Raw genomic sequence first — 19783 nt, forward strand, 5'->3', positions numbered from 1 at the left:
AAATAAAACTCGTACGCGCATGGCTCTTCCTATGTTCTTGATCTCTTTCTTTAACTACACATTGAAATACGTTCCTTTTATGACGATCAAAGTCAAGATGTTCTTTATGTGCGGTGAAGTCCAGCAACCGTGGGAAAGATACATATGAAACAAAGAGAAATTTTATAACTCTGAGTTTGTTTTTCAGGGAAAACAGGGGGAAGTCAGAAGATGGAAATTCAAGACGATGAGCAAAAGGAGAACAAGGTGAAGAAGAAGAACAAAACTTTATTAGTAGAAAGAACTTCGTAGCCCCTAAAACGGGGGTAACGCCGTGTGGTCGGGCCCCTATTCCAAGGCACCGCTGGCCCTCGCCATCCTTTCTGCCCTCCGGACGAGCCTGAGCTGATCCCCGAGGGTGGAGCTGGATAGCAATGCCTCCCACCTCGCTCTCGTGTTATTATCTTCTTGTTCTTCTGTGTGAACTGCGCACTCCTATGTGATGTGGTAGAGCGTTTGTGTGCTCCCACACCACGGGCATATGTCCTTGTATGCTGTTGGGTAGTATATGTGCAATTTATGTAGGTTTATGTATGTGTCCGTTTGGAGCCTGCGTAACGTCGCTGAGTCCACGGCTGAAAGGTTCCTATGCGGGGCTGGGTAGAGCCTTCGGAATTCCCTGTAGTGTTGCAAGATCGCTTTATAATTTGGATCGATGGGTGTCGGGTCCTCCACGATGTTGCCATGGGCAGCTCGGCAATTAGTGAAACCTCGAGCCGCCTCATCTGCATGGAGGTTCCCAGTAACACCCTCGTGTCCCGGGGCCCATGTTATCGTTTGGGTATACCTGATGTCAAGGTCTCTGTTGATTTCGGTAAGTATCCGGCGTGCCTTCGGGCCGACTTGTCCCCTCTGATAGTTCCTACATGCGGCCTGAGAATCTGTGACTATTATTAGTGGAGCATTGCGCTCTATGCCTTCTCTTATAGCTAAGGCGATGGCTATCTCTTCGGCTTCTAAAATGGTTGCTCGGGAAACCGAAGCACTGGCCGTGATTTTCCCTTTACGGTTTACGACAACTGCCACCATGTTCTTTGCGTTGGCCTGATATGGTGAAGCATCCGTGAATCGTGCAGTGTCCAAGTATTTTGTAGTTTTGTCTATGTATTCTGCTCTAGCTTTTCTCCTTCCTGCGTGTAATGTCGGATCCATGTTTTGTGGTATTGGTGATACCCGATATAAAGCTCTAATCTGGCAGGGTAGACCTTTGGCGTTTTGATATATTTGTATGCATTCTCCAAGGCCGATTCTTTGAAGAAGAGCTCTGCCGACTGTCGTTTGCGCCAATCGACTCCTCTGCGCTATGAGTTGGGCTTCAGCCAGCTCATCAAATGTATTGTGGAGGCCGAGGGCTAGAAGTTTCTCATTTGAAGTGTTGCGTGGCAACCTCAGGGCTGTCTTATATGCCATCCTTATTATTTTATCAGCCTTTTCTTCTTCCTCCCTGTTCATGGTATGGTAAGGTAGGGAGTACATTAGTCTGCTAATGACCAGGCTTTTCACAAGTCTGAGGGTGTCTTGTTCCCCCATTCCTGTCCGATTATGAGCCACACGGGCTATCATCCGGTTAATTTGCTGCGTTGTTTTTCTGATCGTGTTTAAAGTGTTTAAACATCTGACATTAGACTGCAGCCACATCCCCAACACTCTTACTTTTGACCTCTCAGGTATAATTTTCCCTTCCAGCCTGATCTCGAGTTTGAGCCTCGGGTCAGTTCTTTGTTTTTTGGTTTTTGTGAGGCGAATGAGTTCTGACTTCTCCGCAGAACACTGCAGTCCTCTTTGTTGCGTATAGTTTTCTATTATATTGGCTGCCCGTTGGAGCTTTTCCTCCTTCTCTCCCAAGTTGCCCTTGGTTATCCATATCGTTATATCATCCGCGTACAGGGAATGACGGACGTCGGGGATTTCTTGGAGTTTTTTAGCTAGTCCAATCATGGCTATGTTGAAGAGTGTAGGCGAAATCGCTGCACCCTGTGGCGTTCCTTTGTTAGGAGGATGGATGACTTCAGATTCATCGTTTCCTACTTTGATAACTGCTGTTCTCTGGTTGAGGAAGCTTCGGATGTACTGGTACGTCCTTTGACCGCAGCTGGTCTCTGCAAGTCCATCCAGTATCCCTTTGTGACTTACGTTGTCGAAGGCCCCTTTTATGTCGACAGCCATGACAATGTGTTCTCCTGCCTTGGGGACGTTCGTCAATACTTCCTCTTTTAAAAGCAGGAGTATGTCCTGTGTTCACAGATGTGGTCTGAAGCCAAACATGGAGTCAGGCATTAAGTTGTTTTCTTCAAGATGACGTTGGAGTCTAGTGTTTACTAATCTTTCGAACACCTTTCCTAGACATGATGTAAGAGAAATGGGCCTAAGGTTGTCTAAAGTAAATTTCTTCCCTGGTTTCGGAATCATGATTATCACAGCGTGTTTCCATTGCTGTGGTATCGTTCCTTTGACCCAATGGTCATTTATAAAGTTCGTAAGGGCTGTTATGGCTTCATCATTCATGTTTCTAATCATGGTATTTGATATTTGGTCCGCCCCTGCCGTTGTGTTCCGTTTTGTACTAGCGATCGCTGCTCTAACTTCTGCCACCGTGAAGAGTTCATCCATTTCTGGGTTTGGGTGTCCGGTGTAATCAGCTTGGTATGGGGGTATTGGGGCTTTGTTACCGAAGCATTTTCTATGGACTGCCTGATGGAGTTCTTCTTTTGTGCCTGGGTACGAGTGTAGCAATCTCTCCAAGTTCTTTTGTCCTTCGCGTCTGGTTTTGAGCGGGTCAATCATTCCTCTGAGGATGTTCTACGTTTTTGCCGTCCCTAGGGTTCCATTAAGTGATCCGCAGAAGCTTTCCCAGTTGGCCGTTGTAAGTTGATTAGCGTATTCCTCGGCCTTCTGGGTTATTTCTTTCATTTTCATTTTGAGTTTGCGGTTGCATTTCTGTCGCTTCCATCTTTTGGTCAGGCTTCGTCTTGCATCCCACAGATGCAATAGGTGAGGGTCCACTTCAGGTGTTTTATCCGTCCTGGTGATCGTTTTGGTATGTTTCTGCTTTATATTTCGTATGCGTTCGCACCAATTATCTAAATCGTTTATGTCCGTGGTTTGTTCTTTAAGCGATTCTCTGTACGCCCGCCAGTCTGTTATTTTAGCTGTACCTATTTGTTTGCGGATTTGAGCTGTGCGGATTGTGGTGCTTATAATGCAATGGTCACTTCCTAGATTTTCGAGGGTGTTGCACCACTCCGCATTTGGACAATTTTTGGTTATTGTTAGGTACGGACTTGTGTCTGCGGAGATACTATTCCCTGTTCTTGTTGGCATTGCAGGGTCTGTTAGAAGTGTCATTCCGAGTGCTTCTATTTGTCCCATAATATTTTTGCCTTTATTGTTCTGGGTTGGATACCCCCAGCTTGAGTGCCTGGCATTAAAATCCCCAACTATCACTAGAGGTCTCCCCTTCGCCATTTTTGCTGTCTCTTGAAATAGTTTGTCGAACGTTGCTCTTTTCTGACTCGGCGGGCTGTAGACATTAATTATGAAGGCACTCTTTCCTCTGGTGCCTTTATATGTGATTTCTGTTATTATATGCGGAATGTCCGTTCCTTCTATGGATTTGTGACATATTGCTGTGACTTTCTTGTCCACCAATGTTGCGACCTTCCAGTTTTCACCTTCGGTATTGAAGGTTTCGTATCCCTGTAATTTTGGGTTTGTTCCGGGTTCTTGCAATGCAATGATAGCTGGTGACCTTTTTTGTGTCATCACCAGCTACGACAGTTGTCCCATTTTACGCCGGAACCCGCGGCAGTTCCACTGCCATACTTCGCACTCTTCGGAAGCGTGCTTTTGATGTTTAGGCATTGTGTGTCGCCTGGGTCATGGCCGACAGGCCTGGCCTGTTGTATACTTTCTCTGCTTTTTCTCTTATGCTGCTGCCTGTGGCATGTTTTCTCAATGCTTTCGTAAATTCTATTTGTTGTGCCTGGATTTTCTTGTCCAGAGCTTCTAGTTTTCGATCTACCTGAATCATCACCTGCTCTATGATTGTGGGTATAACTTCTTTTATGGTTTCTTTCAATATTGACAAGGTAATTACGGTGTCGCCTTCTAAATTCGGTAGTTTTTGTCCTTTCTGTCCTGTCTGGACTGGTTTAGGTTCTTGTTGTGGGTGCTGCATTTGTTGCTTTTTTAATTGCCTATTTTCTCGTTCTAGGTCTCCTATTCGCACTCGCATTAGCTCTAGTTCGCGTTCTAGGCGTGTGAGTTGTGTTGTTTGGTGTGGGGGTTGGGAGGCGATTGCTGCCCAGCTCACCTTGGTTTTGCCTTCCTTGTTCAGCGTCTTCTTGCTCTTCTGCTGTTGTTTTGTTGTTTGGCCCCTCTCTTGGCAACTGTCCCTGGAGTTGGAGTGGTCTCGGGAGCTGGACCTGGATCGGGAACTGGATCGGGACCTGGAACGGGCCCCGTCTGGTGATGCAGAGCCCTCACGGTCCGTGCTGAACCAGCGTCTCTTGAGGATTCCGTTGGCTTGTGGTCGGCGTAGACGTTGCGACAGTGGTGGCCTGCCCCTTTGGGGGACCCGTTTGAGTTTCTTGGTGCACTCCGATGCCGCCGTGGGATGAGCCCCCCCGCACAGGGCACACTCTGGCTCACAGGTGTGGTCCTCAGGAGGGTCCCTTAGCCAACAATTGCTGCACGCCTTTGCCGTGGGCGTTGGACAAACGTCCGTTCTATGTCCCTTGCTTTTGCACAGTTTCCAGTATTGTCTCGTGGGCTGATAAGGCACACATGGCATTTCGCCACCGTAATAGTAGACGAAGCGAGGCACTATCGGTCCATCGAACGTTATCATTGCGGTTTCAGACTTGCCGAGCATCCGGGCTTGGACGATTCTCACTCCTTGAGTGCGCACTCGGAGATGACTTAAAAGTTCATCTTCTGGGGTTTCGCGTTCCAGACCGTGTACCACTCCTTTAAGGTACCCTTCAGGGGTGGTTATATAGGTGTTCATCGGACGTTTAGTGCCATTGAGCTCCAGCGCTTTGATCTTCACGATCTTCTCCGCCACTTGTTCGTATGGGGTACTTACAATGGTTATGTTTGACCCGTTGCGGAGGCGAAGCAGAAATTTATCGCTCCTGCAGGTCTCCGGGTCGCCGCTTGCACGTTCTATCGCTCGCGCAACATCGTAGATTTTAAGTTCTTTTACAACTAGCCCTGGCTTGGGACGCATGATAATTTTCATGACATTTCTGGGAAGCGGCGCCGCGCGCGTTCGACGTCGGGCTCTTATAGACGCTACGCCGCGTTTAGCTCGCTCTCCCGCAGGCGCCTTGGCGTTGCAGCTGCTGTTGCCTTCACCGCCGCCTCGAGCTCCGCTGTCATCAGAGGCTGCTCGCACTTGTTTTCTTAAACCTTTTCGTGCTCGCAAAGATAGTGCAAGTTGCCACTGACAGTTCTTGGCTTCGTCGTCTTCCCTTGCTGAGTCTTTCTCCTCGTTCTCGTCGGCGTCGCTGGTTGATTCCCCCTGACAGCTGGAGCCAATGTTTCGACAAGTGAAACGTTGGCTTGTCTTGCGAAAGCTGGAACCAATGTTTCGACTTGTCGAAAAATGACTCCAGCTTTCATCTTGTTCTCGTTTTGCTCATCGCCCTAATTTTGTTTTTGTCATTGTTTCACTCATCAATTTCTTTGCTACTCTAACTCTATAACAATGGCTGATAGCGTTATGTTGGCATAAGTGAATGTGCATTTGACTCATTACCGTACACGTTGCTCTGTCATGGCAATAAATGTCAGCACCATGTGTTAACAAGTATGATAAGTATGCCAGCTACATCGATGAAATCAGAAAAGGAGGTTTTACTAATTGGCGCACTACATATTCTTTTTATTCTAAATTCAGTACATAACAAAGTGCTTGGAATACACCAAATTTTGTAGTATAAAAGTTACAAGCAGGGATAAGGTGCTTCAGACAGGCTGGCCTACGTTTCGCTGGGTGGACCGACCTTTGTCCAAGGCGGCCTTTTAATTCCCGGCCAGTTTGTCTTAATAGGTTAGTTAAACCTAACCTTTTTAACCTTGTTAAATCTTACCTGCCGAGTATGACAAAGCCGCCTTTGACAAAGATAGGTTCACCTATGAAAAAGGTGGGCAGCCTATCTGAGGCACCTTATCCCTGGCTGTAACTTTTATACCAAAGTATGCTACTCCGTCTACCGGCCCTTTCATGTGTACTAAGAAATATTAAATTTTTTTTTATTTTTTACTGGCGGTGAATCAATGCATTCTGGAATTCTTTCGTAATACTCTTTTTTTTTTTACAATGGCTTAATTGGGCAGGGCAAAATTCCCATGCTGGTCATACAGGTCTTGTGAAGAAAAAAGATAATTCTGCCCCGGTGATAGGATTATGAGCGGTAATTAGACGACAGGATTAGGCACCTGTTTAGCGTTTGGTCAGAAGACTGGGATGCCTATGTTTGAAAGGTTAAAATGTCGAAGCTCACGCATGCGTGTGAGTAGAGCGAGCTTGAAATACTTGCTCTTGCTGTTCTTGTTCTTTCTCTACGTTTTCCCTCGTTCTCAGTATAGATATAATCAGAGACGCAGCACATAATTTCGACTGCTTGGTACATCACACAGGGAACTATCTTATTATGTTTTCGGCCATATCGTTATTAATGCATGTGTACATTTATTTCTTTATTTAAATGGACCTATTGAGTGTTGTGCCTAGAAAGCAAGCCACGAACTGTTTTCGTTGCAAACTATATGACACCCAGAAGAACCAAACGTACACGCGGCCTATATAAAATATTATACAGAGGGTGGTATTTAACGTTATTGCATGTAAGATTCACTTTTTTTAAGTTTTATGCATCGATGAAATGCTACAAACACTTACCACTATTGCACAAGTAGGTTAATTGTGGAAAAGGTAACGGATTATAGGTGTCTTGGAATTCACTTTACTCGTGTTGTTTCTTGAGAGACACACATTATTTACGTTGTCGGCAATGCTAATCGGGCTTCAGATTATATGTATATAAAGCGAAAGTTCTCCTACGAAGCCGTCACTACTAAAATTATTACTTCATAAGACATTCGCTCGGCCAGATGCAAGCTGTCTGCGAGATACACATCATGATCATGTTAACAATATCCCGAAATCAGTTCAGAATTGTAGCGCTCACGGTATTTAGCTAATTATCATCACACGTCTGGTGCATCATTTGTGAAACTAAGACTAAGCTTTTCATTGCTCTCACTGCGTTGAAAAGATTGCGACCATCTTTCTTCCTTTAAAATTTATCATCTCAACCAACAATTGAAAGCTGAACTTATTTCCGAACCATTTCATGCCTCATCTTGCGTAAACTGACGATACAAAATGGACGTTACCTTGTGTACAATTAATAAGTGTTTCCTACTCAATTGTTTTTTCAGACAAGTAAATATTGGAAAGTATTGACCGCTTCCATAGTATTGTAAACCAACGTGATGTATTTATAATCGCATTTGAAGAATATATGCTGTAATGCTTATGGTTACGTCTTACTAAATATTTAAAGCTGCACGTGAACATTTGCTGCTCTCTGTCGTTTATTCATGCATTCTTGCAGTACTTCGAGTCATGGCATCCGTGTCGGAGAACTGACTGCGTGCACTGTAATGCCGATTTTGAATCACAGAACACAGCCCATTTTATAGGTCTTTCAGAATCAATGAATTCCAGTGCTCGACGGAGGGCCGTTAGTTCTGCCGCCATGACCGATTGACATACGAAATCGCGAAACTTTACCATCATGTCCAACAAAAAGGTCACGAGATCGTTTTTCAATAGGTACCTGGCCATTGCGGAATCAGTGGCAATGATTACGCCGATAACGCTGCTCGCACTGCACATCAAGAAGAGCACTGCGTTCCAATTCCGCTTTCAAGGACAGACGCCACAATGCAGCTTCGACACCTGGCACGCAGTCAGGTGTCGAAGCTGCATGTCGAAGTCAGCACGCAGTCACACTAACCGAGTGGAACTCGCCAAACTTACGACTTACAAGACTGCGTCGACTAAACCCTTCCCTGCAACTCCGACCTCCACTGGGACTTCCTCGACGTGAAGCTACGTTTCTCTGTCGCCTTTGGTTAGGAGTTGCCTTCACAAAGGCATACTCTACATTAATTGGAGTGTCTGACCGTGCAGCATGCGAAGTCTGTGGCACCGAAGAAAACATCGACCACCAGCTGTGCCACTGTCCAAGATATGCCCTCGAGAGACAAGAACTTGCCAAAGCTTTCCAAAAACTGGACAATCGGCCGCTTTCTCTGCAGGTGCTCCTGGAACACCGCCCCCATCGCCCGTCAGCCCATAAAGCGGTGAAGGCACTTTTGTGCTTCTTAAGGACGACGGGCTTGTGCGACCATCTGTGACTATTAATGCAATTTCTGTAAGACCGCACACGTCAGCGAACTCACCGCAATTTCCTTCTTTCCTTCCCTCCTCTCTCTCTCTCTGCTATCTTTGTTTTCCCCCTTTCCCATTCCCTCGATGTAGGGTAGCCAACCGGACGTTATTCTGGTTAACCTGCCTGCCTTCTACGTATCCCTTTCCCCAATACTTCCAGTTACATGATTTTGTATATGTTTTCTTCTGTAATGTTTTATGAGCCTTGAAGGAATTTCAATAAATAGAGTAATAAATAAATATTCTTATAACAATAATCCAGCTTTCCTATTAGTCTGATTATTCTGGCCCTCTTTGCCCCTGCAGTGCCACCTGAAGATTACAACGTCGGCTTTTAATTGTTCATCCCAGCTTGCGGATCAGGAACAGCTGTGATGCATTCCGGGGAAGTGTGTTCGTAAAATGAGCTTTTATGTTCTTGAGGCCCAGGTATTTAGATGCTTTTAGTCTTCGAACTATTACACATTAACAAAAAGAGCGTTTTACACTGTCATCAGGCTCCGCTTTTACATAATCTGATTAAACCAATAACTGACTACGTTATAGCGTTCGCTAAATAAGACGGCGTGTGCTTCTGCTCACATCACGTCATTGAATTTCGAAACATTTATTCCAGTAAAGCTGCTATGCGAAGCGCGTCTCTTGTATGGACTCGAATTGCTTGAGTAGCTGCCTTCGTGCAGTCTACTGAGCTGCCAAAAACGCACGGGCTTACTGCTGGGAGAGACTATATACCGTAAAGTTAAGCGCGAATAAAGATTTAGAAGGAACTTCGGGGTTTCGATGTAGTTGAACGGTGCTTTGAGCTGCTATAAACGTTGAGAATTAACACCAGATGTCAACACTTTCTGATTTCAAAAAAAGCAAACGTGCCCAGTCACGTGGGAGAATGTTGCTAAACGACATGAGGTGTCACCTGCCGCCCGTGGCTTGCGCCAGTGCTCTGTTGGAAGCCTGCATTGTTCAACATAAGCTAACCTCTCGACCTGCTATGAAATAAAGATGGCATAAGCATGGTGTTATAACGCACCATTTATGAAATAAATGGTTTTAGAGCTGAAACATTTAGTGTACGGCTACTGGAAACGAAATCAAGTGCTGTGGAGCATAACATAGCTGGTGATGCATCGTATAAAACATGATGTGTGTGCGCGCTGTTTCGGCATCATTCACGTTTTCTTTACTGGTGAAAGCACCATAGGGCACTCAAGGAGGCTACCACGGCAGGATTTATACGGCAAATAAACACTGGTGCAGATGAAGAAAAAAAATTTTTTTCGCGTCCCTCGAATGCACCCTCGAATCGAAAGTGCCATGTACATTATTTGAATTTTGAATTTTCTTGCTAAGCGGGGGACGTTTGAATCAGCAGCTTGTTGCTTTGACACGTGATGCATGCGAAAGCCCGTCGTGCGGTTAGCCATTTTGCACGTTTTGTTTCTACTCTGTCTGCGGCTTAATGAAAATTGGCAAACCCAGTCGTGCCCAAGCTGGCACGTGCTACGTAATGGAATAAAATTGCCAACATTGAACGGTTTTCCTTATCTAATTTGCTTACAAGAGGCGAGGAGCACGCTCGAGGGGAGAGGGTTTTGATATGGCCGAGCCAAAGCAGTGAAAACAGATAAGTCGACGATGAGAGTGATGCCGGCGTCTACGGTCGGTCCACTTATCCTTACTTAGCTTGCGGTGGCTGGTTTAAAATAGTGGTGGTGTGCAACGGAAGGTGAAGACTACCGCTAAACAGATCCTCTGAAAAGAAGAGTTGTCAAAGTGATCTACACTGTTAAAAATATTTACACCGTTTGAGGCTTAGCTTGTCCCACAACAATTATCGTAATCTGTCTTGCCCGCATTTCCTTTCTTTGACCCTGTGAGCCTGGCACTGCTAGGTCACGAACGCCTTGCGCGTTATCGGCGCGACACAGCATTCTCGACAAGAAAGTAGAGAGCACTGAGTTTTGAAGAAAGGAAACGCAAGCAAGGCAGATGACGATTATCCCTGTGGGACAAATATACACACCAAAAGGTGCAACCATTTGAAGAGTGCATACGTACCGAAAGGGCAAGATAAAGTTATATTGCACCGCAAAAAGCTTATTATATAGAAATAAATCGATGTTCTATACCGCAGGTGCCAAAAGCCAGTGGCTCAGCGATCGGCGGGCAGCCATCTTCTATTTCCTTCGGGATGAGGCAGTCTCCGGCTATTCAGAAAAATATTCCGTTTTGTTATGCATATTAATGTATTTTTAACGCGTACACGTCACTTTGACGCGGTAAGTTTTCGCAGTTTTGTGAAGTCGCATGACAGACAGGCGAAGTGAGAGCAGCCCGAGAACTGTTGACCAATAGCAGAGGGCGAATGGCAAAAAGGGGCCGAATCAGAAATTATTATTTTCATTTTGTTCGGTCTATTCATGCATAATCAGTGTGTATAGGGCATATTAGATGAGGAGCTATCGCGGTTTTCGTGACGACGCGTGGCAGACAAGTGAAGGGGGATGGATGGATGGATACAACTTTCTTGTATGTCCGGCAAGGTTTAACGCGACCCGCGCTCAGGTCTCCCACGGAGGAACGTCAAGGCCCTGCCTCAACGCCGCTTCACGGGCTTGCTGGACTGCCCACATCTGAATTCCGAGGTCTGAGCTGCGCAGAGCGGCGGCCCACCTCGACGACAGGGTCTCCGGAGTAACTGCCATCCCTTCTATAACTACATTGCACTCCCACAGCATGTGTTTGAGTGTTGCTGGTCCTTCCAGGCACAATTTGCACGTGTCGTCCTGATGCTTATCTGGGAAGATACGTTTGAGACGGAATAGATTAGGGAACGTGTTTGTCTGTAGTTGTCGCCAGGCTACGGCCTGCCTCCTGTTCAATTTGGGACTCGGCGGTGGGTATATCCTTCTGGCGTTCAAATATGCACTGGTGATGTCGTTGTATCTGGTGAGCCTGTCCCGTTCTGCTCGAGAAGCGTTCGCTATCGTGCGAGAGGCGTTGCCCTGTTCGGCGCGGCGGGTCATGTCTCGCGCCGTCCGGTGCGCCGTCTCGTTTAGGTTCGGGAGCGCGTCGCCTTCCGTGGTGACGTGCGCGGGGAACCATATGATCCTCGAGCTCGCGGTTTTGGATCTGCCCGCTTTGGCCAGAATGGACAGGGCTTCCTTGGAAATTCGACCTTTGGCATAATTCTTTATTGCCGTTTGCGAGTCACTGAGTACAACTTCGCATTCCTGTTCTGTGAGGGCCAGCGCAATCGCTACTTCCTCCGCTATTTCCGAGTGTTTGGTGTATACACTGCATGCGGTTCTGATTTTTGACTCTGCGTCTATGACTACGGCGGCGTATGTTTGGCCGTTCACATATTCGGCTGCGTCGACAAAGCGCGCGTTTCTCTCCCTGCCGAATGAACGGAGCAGAGCCTCGGCTCTTGCCTTTCTTCTACCTCGGTTGTAATCGGGGTGCACGTTTCTTGGGATGGTTGCCACCGTAATGGTCTCTCTGATTTTGTTGGGGATTTGTATTTTCTGGCCGTGCTGGTTGTGGTACGTTATGCCGAGCGTGTTCATAATGTGTCTTCCCGTCGTGGTGGTCGACAGGCGTTCGAGCTGCGAGATGCGTTGTGCTTCGGCTATTTCTTCTATGGTGTTGTATATGCCCAGCTGAGTCAGGAGCTCGGTACTTGTCGATTCCGGTAGGCCCAGGGCTATCTTGTACGTTTTCCTTATGAGCATGTTAATCTTGTTCTTTTCCGCGACGTACCAGTTGTGGTAGGCGGCTACATAGGCGATGTGGCTGATAACGAATGAGTGGATCAGTCGAATGACGTTGTCTTCCTTCATGCCCGCGTGTCTATTGGTTATTCTCTTTATGAGTCTCGTGGCGCTGATGACTTTGCCGTTGATCTTCCTCACGGTTTCACCGTTAGCTCCGTTGGCCTCAATGACCATTCCGAGGATTTTAATCTTGTTTACTTTGGGGATTGCGTTTCCTTCTTGGGTGTACAGGCCGATTTCCTCGTACTCCCGGGGTCCTGTGTAGCTCTTTGGTGGCATGCCTCTGCGCGTGGGCCGGTAAAGGAGTAGTTCGGACTTGCTCGGGGAGCATTTGAGGCCCGTACCTTCGAGGTACTCTTCCACTTTGTGAATGGCCGTTTGTAGTGCGTGTTCAATTTGCCCATCACTGCCGCGGTCTGCCCATATCGTTATATCATCTGCGTATATAGCGTGGTGGATTCCTTCGATTTCACGTAGTTTGCTGGGGAGACCCAGCATGACTAAGTTGAAAAGGAGCGGAGATATAACTGAGCCCTGGGGGGTACCTGCACTTCCCTGGGTTCGTTCTTCGGACTCGAGGTCGCCAACCGTGAGGGTGGCTTTGCGATCGTTCAGAAAGTCCCTCACGTAGTTGTAGGACCTTTCCCCCAGGTTCAGATTAGACACTTGTTTAAGGATCGACTCGTGAGCGACGTTGTCGAATGCTTTCTCCAGGTCTAGTCCTAGGATGGCTCTGGTGTTTCTTGTCTTGTCGTCAAGGATCTGGTTCTTTAGTTGTAACATGACGTCCTGCGTGGACAGGCGGGATCGGAAGCCTATCATGGTGTGGGGGTAGGCTTCCGTCTCTTCTAGATAGCTGTTGATACGGTTCAGGAAGGCGTGTTCCAAGACCTTACCCACGTGAGAGATATTGGGCGTAGGTTCTCCAAACTCAACGGCTTTCCGTGCTTGGGTATGAGGATAGCCTTGGACCTCTTCCACTGCTCCGGGATGCGGCCTTCTTTCCAGCACTTGTTCATATAGCCCGTGAGTTTGGTAACAGATTTGTCGTCCAGGTTTTTGAGCGTTTTGTTGTTAACCCTATCCGGTCCTGGGGCTGACTTACTGTTGAGTCCTTGGAGTGCCGTTCTGATTTCCGCCTCACTGAAGTCTTCATCTAACTTGGGACTAGGACTGCCAGTGTACCGGCCGTGCTCGACCGTCGGTCGTTGCGGGAGGTATTTGTCGCAGAGTTTCATGACGATTTGCTTCTCGCTCGCCGCCCCTTTTTCTTTGTGCAGAAGTCTCTGCATGTCGGCTCTTTGCTTGGATTTGCACTGGGTTTCGCCCAGCAGGTGCCTCAGCAGTCGCCACGTATTTCCGTTGTGGAGTTGGCCAAACCCAAACTTCTCGATCTATCATGGAGGGCTGATTGCAGAATTGGAATAGAAAACCTCGGAATAGCTTCGTGTTATAGCGTCCCTAGTAGCGCAATTGTTTTGGAATTGAAAGTATTTCAGTGTTGCACATTTGAGATAACAAAATTTAAGGGATCTAGTAATAACCATGGATGAGCAGATACTTGTGAATGGCGATTTTGGACATAGTAGTGAAGGCGACTGGCGAGTAGGAACGATTGCTTCGGGCCCTTCGACCTCTCCAAAAAGACATTGCAAGCTCATTAACGTTACACCTTTGAAAAATAATAAGTGGGAAGATGAAGCTGTTCAAATAGCGTACCGTTGTTCACACGGAGGACCCTGCCGTCAACCAATCTGTGCTGACATCAACTACTGGATGGACGAGAGTTTCGAAGAAAGCAATGCGAAAGGTGGTCCTATCCAGGGAAGTGAGCGATCTTGCTTCACCATCTCTATGGTTTATTGAAGTCGTTCGATAAGTTGGGTGGCGTGGGCATTCACGCTAATAGCACTTCGTGACACAATCCTGATGACGCAAGCCTGTCCTGTTGCGCCTGAAGCACGTGGACCAGCCACCATTGATTCTAACCGGCCAATAGGGCGATCACCTCGATGCCCAAAAATCCGCGGGAGGATTACGTTCTTCTTGGGAAAGTGGGTGCGCGAATCGCTCTTTGAGAAGGGAGAAAAATGAAGAAAAAATACGATGACCGACAGAGGGTTTAGACGGCAAGCTAAACGGCCCAGATACAAAAAAAAGACTGGTGGTCTTCATGGCCGGGAGATCTAAATCGATGGGTCGGGCCAAAACCGACAAAACACAAGCATGCACAGAAAGATGAGGAGCCCAAAAGGAAATCGGAGATTTGTCCGGGAGTCAGCGAAAGCCTCACATTGTATCACTCGCCGGCTTAAGTCCTGTAGTTGTAAGACTGTGAGGCTTTCAATGCGATTAACCTTTTGGCCTACTTTAGACGTTTTGAGCCTATCTATCTATCTATCTATCTATCTATCTATCTATCTATCTATCTATCTATCTATCTATCTATCTATCTATCTATCTATCTATCTATCTATCTATCTATCCTCTACCCAGTAGTTCAAGTTGTCTACTAGCTTGGGCCCCAAGCTATGTGCCCGTGGTTGTGGTGTCGCCGTGGACTTGTGTCGTCGACGTCCAAGCTTTATAATGTGACTCCCATCATGCCTCCCGTCGTGATGCCGTCGTGGCCGCTCCATCGTAATCACTCCCGCTTCGTCATCCGACTTTGGTCATGCCGTCGTCGTCACACCATCATCGTCTTACAGGCTTTGTAATACAGTTGTTCTCACGCCTTTGTCGTAATACACTCGTCGCCATCCTATTGTCCTCATGCCGTTGTCATGTCATCGTCATCATCACGTCGTCGTTATACACTAGGCTTAAAGCATTCGCTCTCATACCGTGGTCGTCACATAGTCTTCGTTACATTGTAATTTTACCATTGTCATTATCCATTCAATAACATTATTCTAATGCTGTCATGTTGTCATCGTTGTGCCACCGTTGTTCCATCGAAACCAATCATTCCTCGTCATTACATCGTAATTGTGCTGTCGTTATGCAGTGATGATTGCGCAGCCGTTGTCATGCCATCGTCAGCATTGCTTCGTCAGACAGTAGCGGTCATGAATTTGTTATGTCATCGTAATCATGCTGTCCTGATTGTGCCATCATCATTACTCCAGCTTCGTCGTCCGAATGTTGTTCAGCCATTGTCGCCATGCCATCATCGTCATACAGGCTTCGTAATACAGTCGTTGTCACGACATTGTCGTCGTACATAAGCCGTTATCCCATTTCACTCTTACTGTTGTCATGTTATCGTTGTCATACAGTCATCGTCATGCATTTATTATGATACTATTGTTGTGATGTCGCGTCGCGGTCATTCCAATATCAAGCTTCATCATCGGGCTCTCGTCATGCCGCCGGCGTCACGCGGTCATTTTGCCATCGTCATCACATAAGTAACGTCATTCTATTGTCGCCATACCGTCGTGGCCGTACCACATTCATAAATCCATCAACGACACTCTATCATTTTTTTCGTAATAATGCTGTCGTCAGTCAACCGTGATTACGCCACCGTTCTCATTCCATCGCTGTCATGATATCATCGTCAGACAGTCGCTATCATGCATACGTTGTCATACCATTGTTGTCATACCATTGCTCGAATGTTAATTACTTGACCATCGACAGTCATCATGAGATGAATGCTGCCGTAATTTCTTTAATCTGCCTCTTTATGATGCGAAAGCGTCAAATGTCTCATTGAGCAAAAAAGCCGGCGTCACGCACCTGCAGCAGCGAAACAGCACCTAATTTTGCTTGGTTGCGACGCCCCGGCATCAGCACTCCTGGACGGAGCAGAGCTGGCGAAACGGTGCACATGCTTCGGCAGTAGCGAACCAAGTGTTTTAGGTGAGGGGAGAGTGCATGGCCGCGACGCCAAATCCCCCTCGCTCTCGGAAGCCTGCCATATTTGCCCATTCCCTGTCCGCGCATGCTCTCTCCTACGTTTTATCCGCGTCTCGGTAAAGCCAATTCAAAAATGGCAAGCGTCTCGACACGCTGGTTTGCCCGCGAGGAGTTCATAACTCGAAGGGCCGCTCAACGGCTTTGAATTGGACATGAATGCTTTCGCATTCACAATTCATAAGAATTGTTTCGGTGTCCTCGGTATCTTTAAAGACATGTTCGTTCTGAATACTGAAGCGGTAAACGTGCATTACTAGGTTTTATACTTCTCTATACTTACACACGTGCTCATAACGCTTCCTTTACCACTCGAAAAACGACGTCATTAGCCTGCAAGCTGATGCTGCATCCCCCTCGCATACAATACGATGTCATGTCAAATTGTGCTTCGTTTAAACAGAAGGGGAAAGCAATACCCTCACCCGCCGTGGTTACTCAGTGGCTATGGTGTTGGGCTGCTAAGCACGAGGTCGTGCGATCGAATCCCGGCCATGGCGGCCGCATTTCGATGGGGGCGAAACAATTTGAAAGAAAGTGGAATGACACGCGTTATTTTCTTCGCATAGCATTTTATAGAAATTGTTCAGCCAGCTTGCACGACGTGGATACCGGCAAGTACGCTGGCTCCCGTTTAATTTGATATTCATCTACTTAATCTTTTTTTTTATAGCGATAGCAATTATTTGTGCACTCCAGGCGCGTTTTTGCCGTCGCCGTAATGTTCCGTATAAAGTCCAATGGCGAGAACACCGTCGCCGCGCGCCGTATGCTCTATGTGCGAGTGTATGTGCGGCACGCGAGGGGAGCCGACGATCGCGCCTCAATCTGGCGCGCGCGAGCGAGTTAGATGGAGAGCTAACGCGCCGCGCCGTCTTCCGTCGCGCGAAAGGCCGTGGGGAGATGGGATGGAGGGAGGCGGGGGGGAGGGGCGGCGTTGGGCTCCGGCAGCCACTGCGTATTTCGCTACCGGGCGCAAGGGGAACTGACGATCGCCGGTCAATCTCGCGCGCGAAACAGAGCAAAGTGGCGAGGCAGCGCGGAATGGAGGGGGAGGGGCGGCTTCTACTTTGCCAGCAACTGCGCTCTTCCAACGGCAGCGCGCGGTCGGGCGAGCCGTATCTTGAAAGCGATCTACAGGTGGCTCGTAGAACGACAGAAAGCTGACCTAGTTGGTTAGGGTTCATTATGCAAAAAAGGTGAGGCGTGCAGACAGGACACAAGAGAAGTGGACAACACGAACGCGGCTCATACCTACCTATGTGCGTGCTGTTTCCTCTCTGCTCTTTGCGTTGAAGCGATAGACGCCACGAAGGTCAGTTCACTCGCCGCTGATGTCGCGCTTGCTCAGGCCACTGTTTTGACAGCGAGTGTCCGCGGTCATCGAGCGTGATGCGTTCATGTTTGCCTGTGCACGCCGACACCATGCTTGTTATTTAAGTAAGCGAATGTTTCCAAGTTTTCACGGCCGATAAAAGTACTGTCCTTAAATCGTATAACTGTCCACTAATTTTCTATCGCAATCGATGCTCCGCTTCTCGGAAGGAACGGACACTTTTTGTTTCTACCGAATATCAAAGAAGAAGCGGCATTAGGCGCAGCGCAGCTACATCTGTACATTAGTCAATCTGGATGCAGTTGAGCTAAAGTAAAAGGAAAATTACCGCTTCGCTTGTATAGCGCGAAACAGTGACATGATAGCAGGCGCATTGTAACGTGCAGCAAGCTTTAGATTGTTTTGTGCGCTTCTTGTTGGTGGGAAAATCTGCAGGTGCGAGCGACTAATTTCGTTTTGAGAAGTAAAAGAAGTATGAGTCATATTTGTTTATGGAAGTTGCGCCTCCCGGTGGTGAAGTGAGAAGACTCGGATTTTATTCCTCCTCTTATCCCGACTTATCCACTGGTCTCCACTAAACTAACGCTTAAGCTCCTTATTGCTGGATTCATGTGATTTTTCACTGCATTGTACTCGGGTTACTTTATTATATAGCTTCACACTATCCCTGAAGAAAGGAAGACGATGTCAGTGACATCCAGTAAACAGGACAAGCCGAGCCCTATAAGAAGAATAATGAGGACAAACAAGACAAGCTATGTCATTGTCATTACATTTGGAAGGAAAGAGTTTGGGACCCCGTACCTCCGCAACTCGGAAGATAGGGGGCTTGAACTCGAGGAAGGCGCCCACGCCTGATGTATCTAACACAGAGATGTTGAGTGAGATCTTGGCAGCTGCTGGAGCGTTCATGCGCTCTAGAATAAGTGCACTTTTGGAGCATCGGTATAATGGATGGGAGGTAGAATCCTGGACTGCCTATTTGTTACTCGTGAGTTCGAGTCCTTGCGGCACGACAGAAATCGTCCTTTGTTTTTAAATTTCTTGAGAGGGAATTTATGATTTCAGTGACGGACGGTGGTGGAGGCCCGCGGATATATATATAAAAAGAAACAGGTGAGTCAGTTCACTGCATGCATCACTGTAAAATGTCAAACAAAGGAAAAATGTTGCCTTTAAATCATAGCCTTGTTCTCCATCCAGTTAGAAAAACTGTTAAAAGCAATTGAGCGCACTGCGCCATTTTTGGGGGAATAGCAATTATATGGATACCCCAAGCCAATTTACGCCGTCTTCGTCACCGTCGGCGTTGTCGTGAGGCTCCGCATATATTTACGTATATGTATGCTATATGCCATGTCTTGCGATATACCCGCCGTGGTTGCTCAGTGGCTATGGTGTTGGGCTGCTGAGCACGGGGTCGCGGGATTGAATCCCTGCCACGGTGGATGCATTTCGATGGGGGCGGAATGCGAAAACACCCGTGTACTTAGATTTAGGTGCACGTTAAAGAGTCCCAGGTGGTCGGAATTTCCGGAGTCCTCCACTACGGCGTGGCTCGTAATCAGAAAGTGGTTTTGGCACGTAAAACCCAATAATTCATGCGATATGCTATGCTGTATACGCGGGTTATATTGCTACACTATATATTCTACCTCGAAAGTTGCTCATACCAGGTCTTACGTTCTTGACTAAATTATTCCAAAGAATTTTGAGAATGTCAGCCCGCAAACTAATGTCATGAAACGTAACACTCACAGCTAAGGCCTTTAATCTTTTCAGTCTATTAAAATATTAAAAGTGCATAACACTATCATTGCTCCAAACTTAAAGTGATGTAAATTAATTGGCGTGGGCGACTCTTTGCGGGCAGTTTAGGGGCGCCTGTGCGATGTCACTGCAGACCCAACACGGTGTGGTAAAGCGCTTAAGGGTGCCAGAATTTTGGCGCATTCGGCTATATTGCGTGCGCTTTAGCTGAGCCTGCGTATAGTTAGAAAACCATCTGAAATGTTGAGAAGGAACGCCAAACCTTGCCATTGCAGTCAGTGCTTCGCCCTTCGGGTGAAACTACCATTTTTTTTTGTATAAGCTGTGTGCCTATCTACATTTCCCAATTCTCCCTTTTATGGTAGCCGATGCGTTTTTGTGAAACGAGAGGCTGCAGTTTTCCACGCAACTATGCATATTTATCGATGGAGATCGTGAGAATTATATATGTTATCTTTATGTCGCCGTTTTCCT

This window comes from Dermacentor andersoni, chromosome 2, assembly GCF_023375885.2.
Source record: "Dermacentor andersoni chromosome 2, qqDerAnde1_hic_scaffold, whole genome shotgun sequence".
Classification (NCBI taxonomy): domain Eukaryota; kingdom Metazoa; phylum Arthropoda; class Arachnida; order Ixodida; family Ixodidae; genus Dermacentor; species Dermacentor andersoni.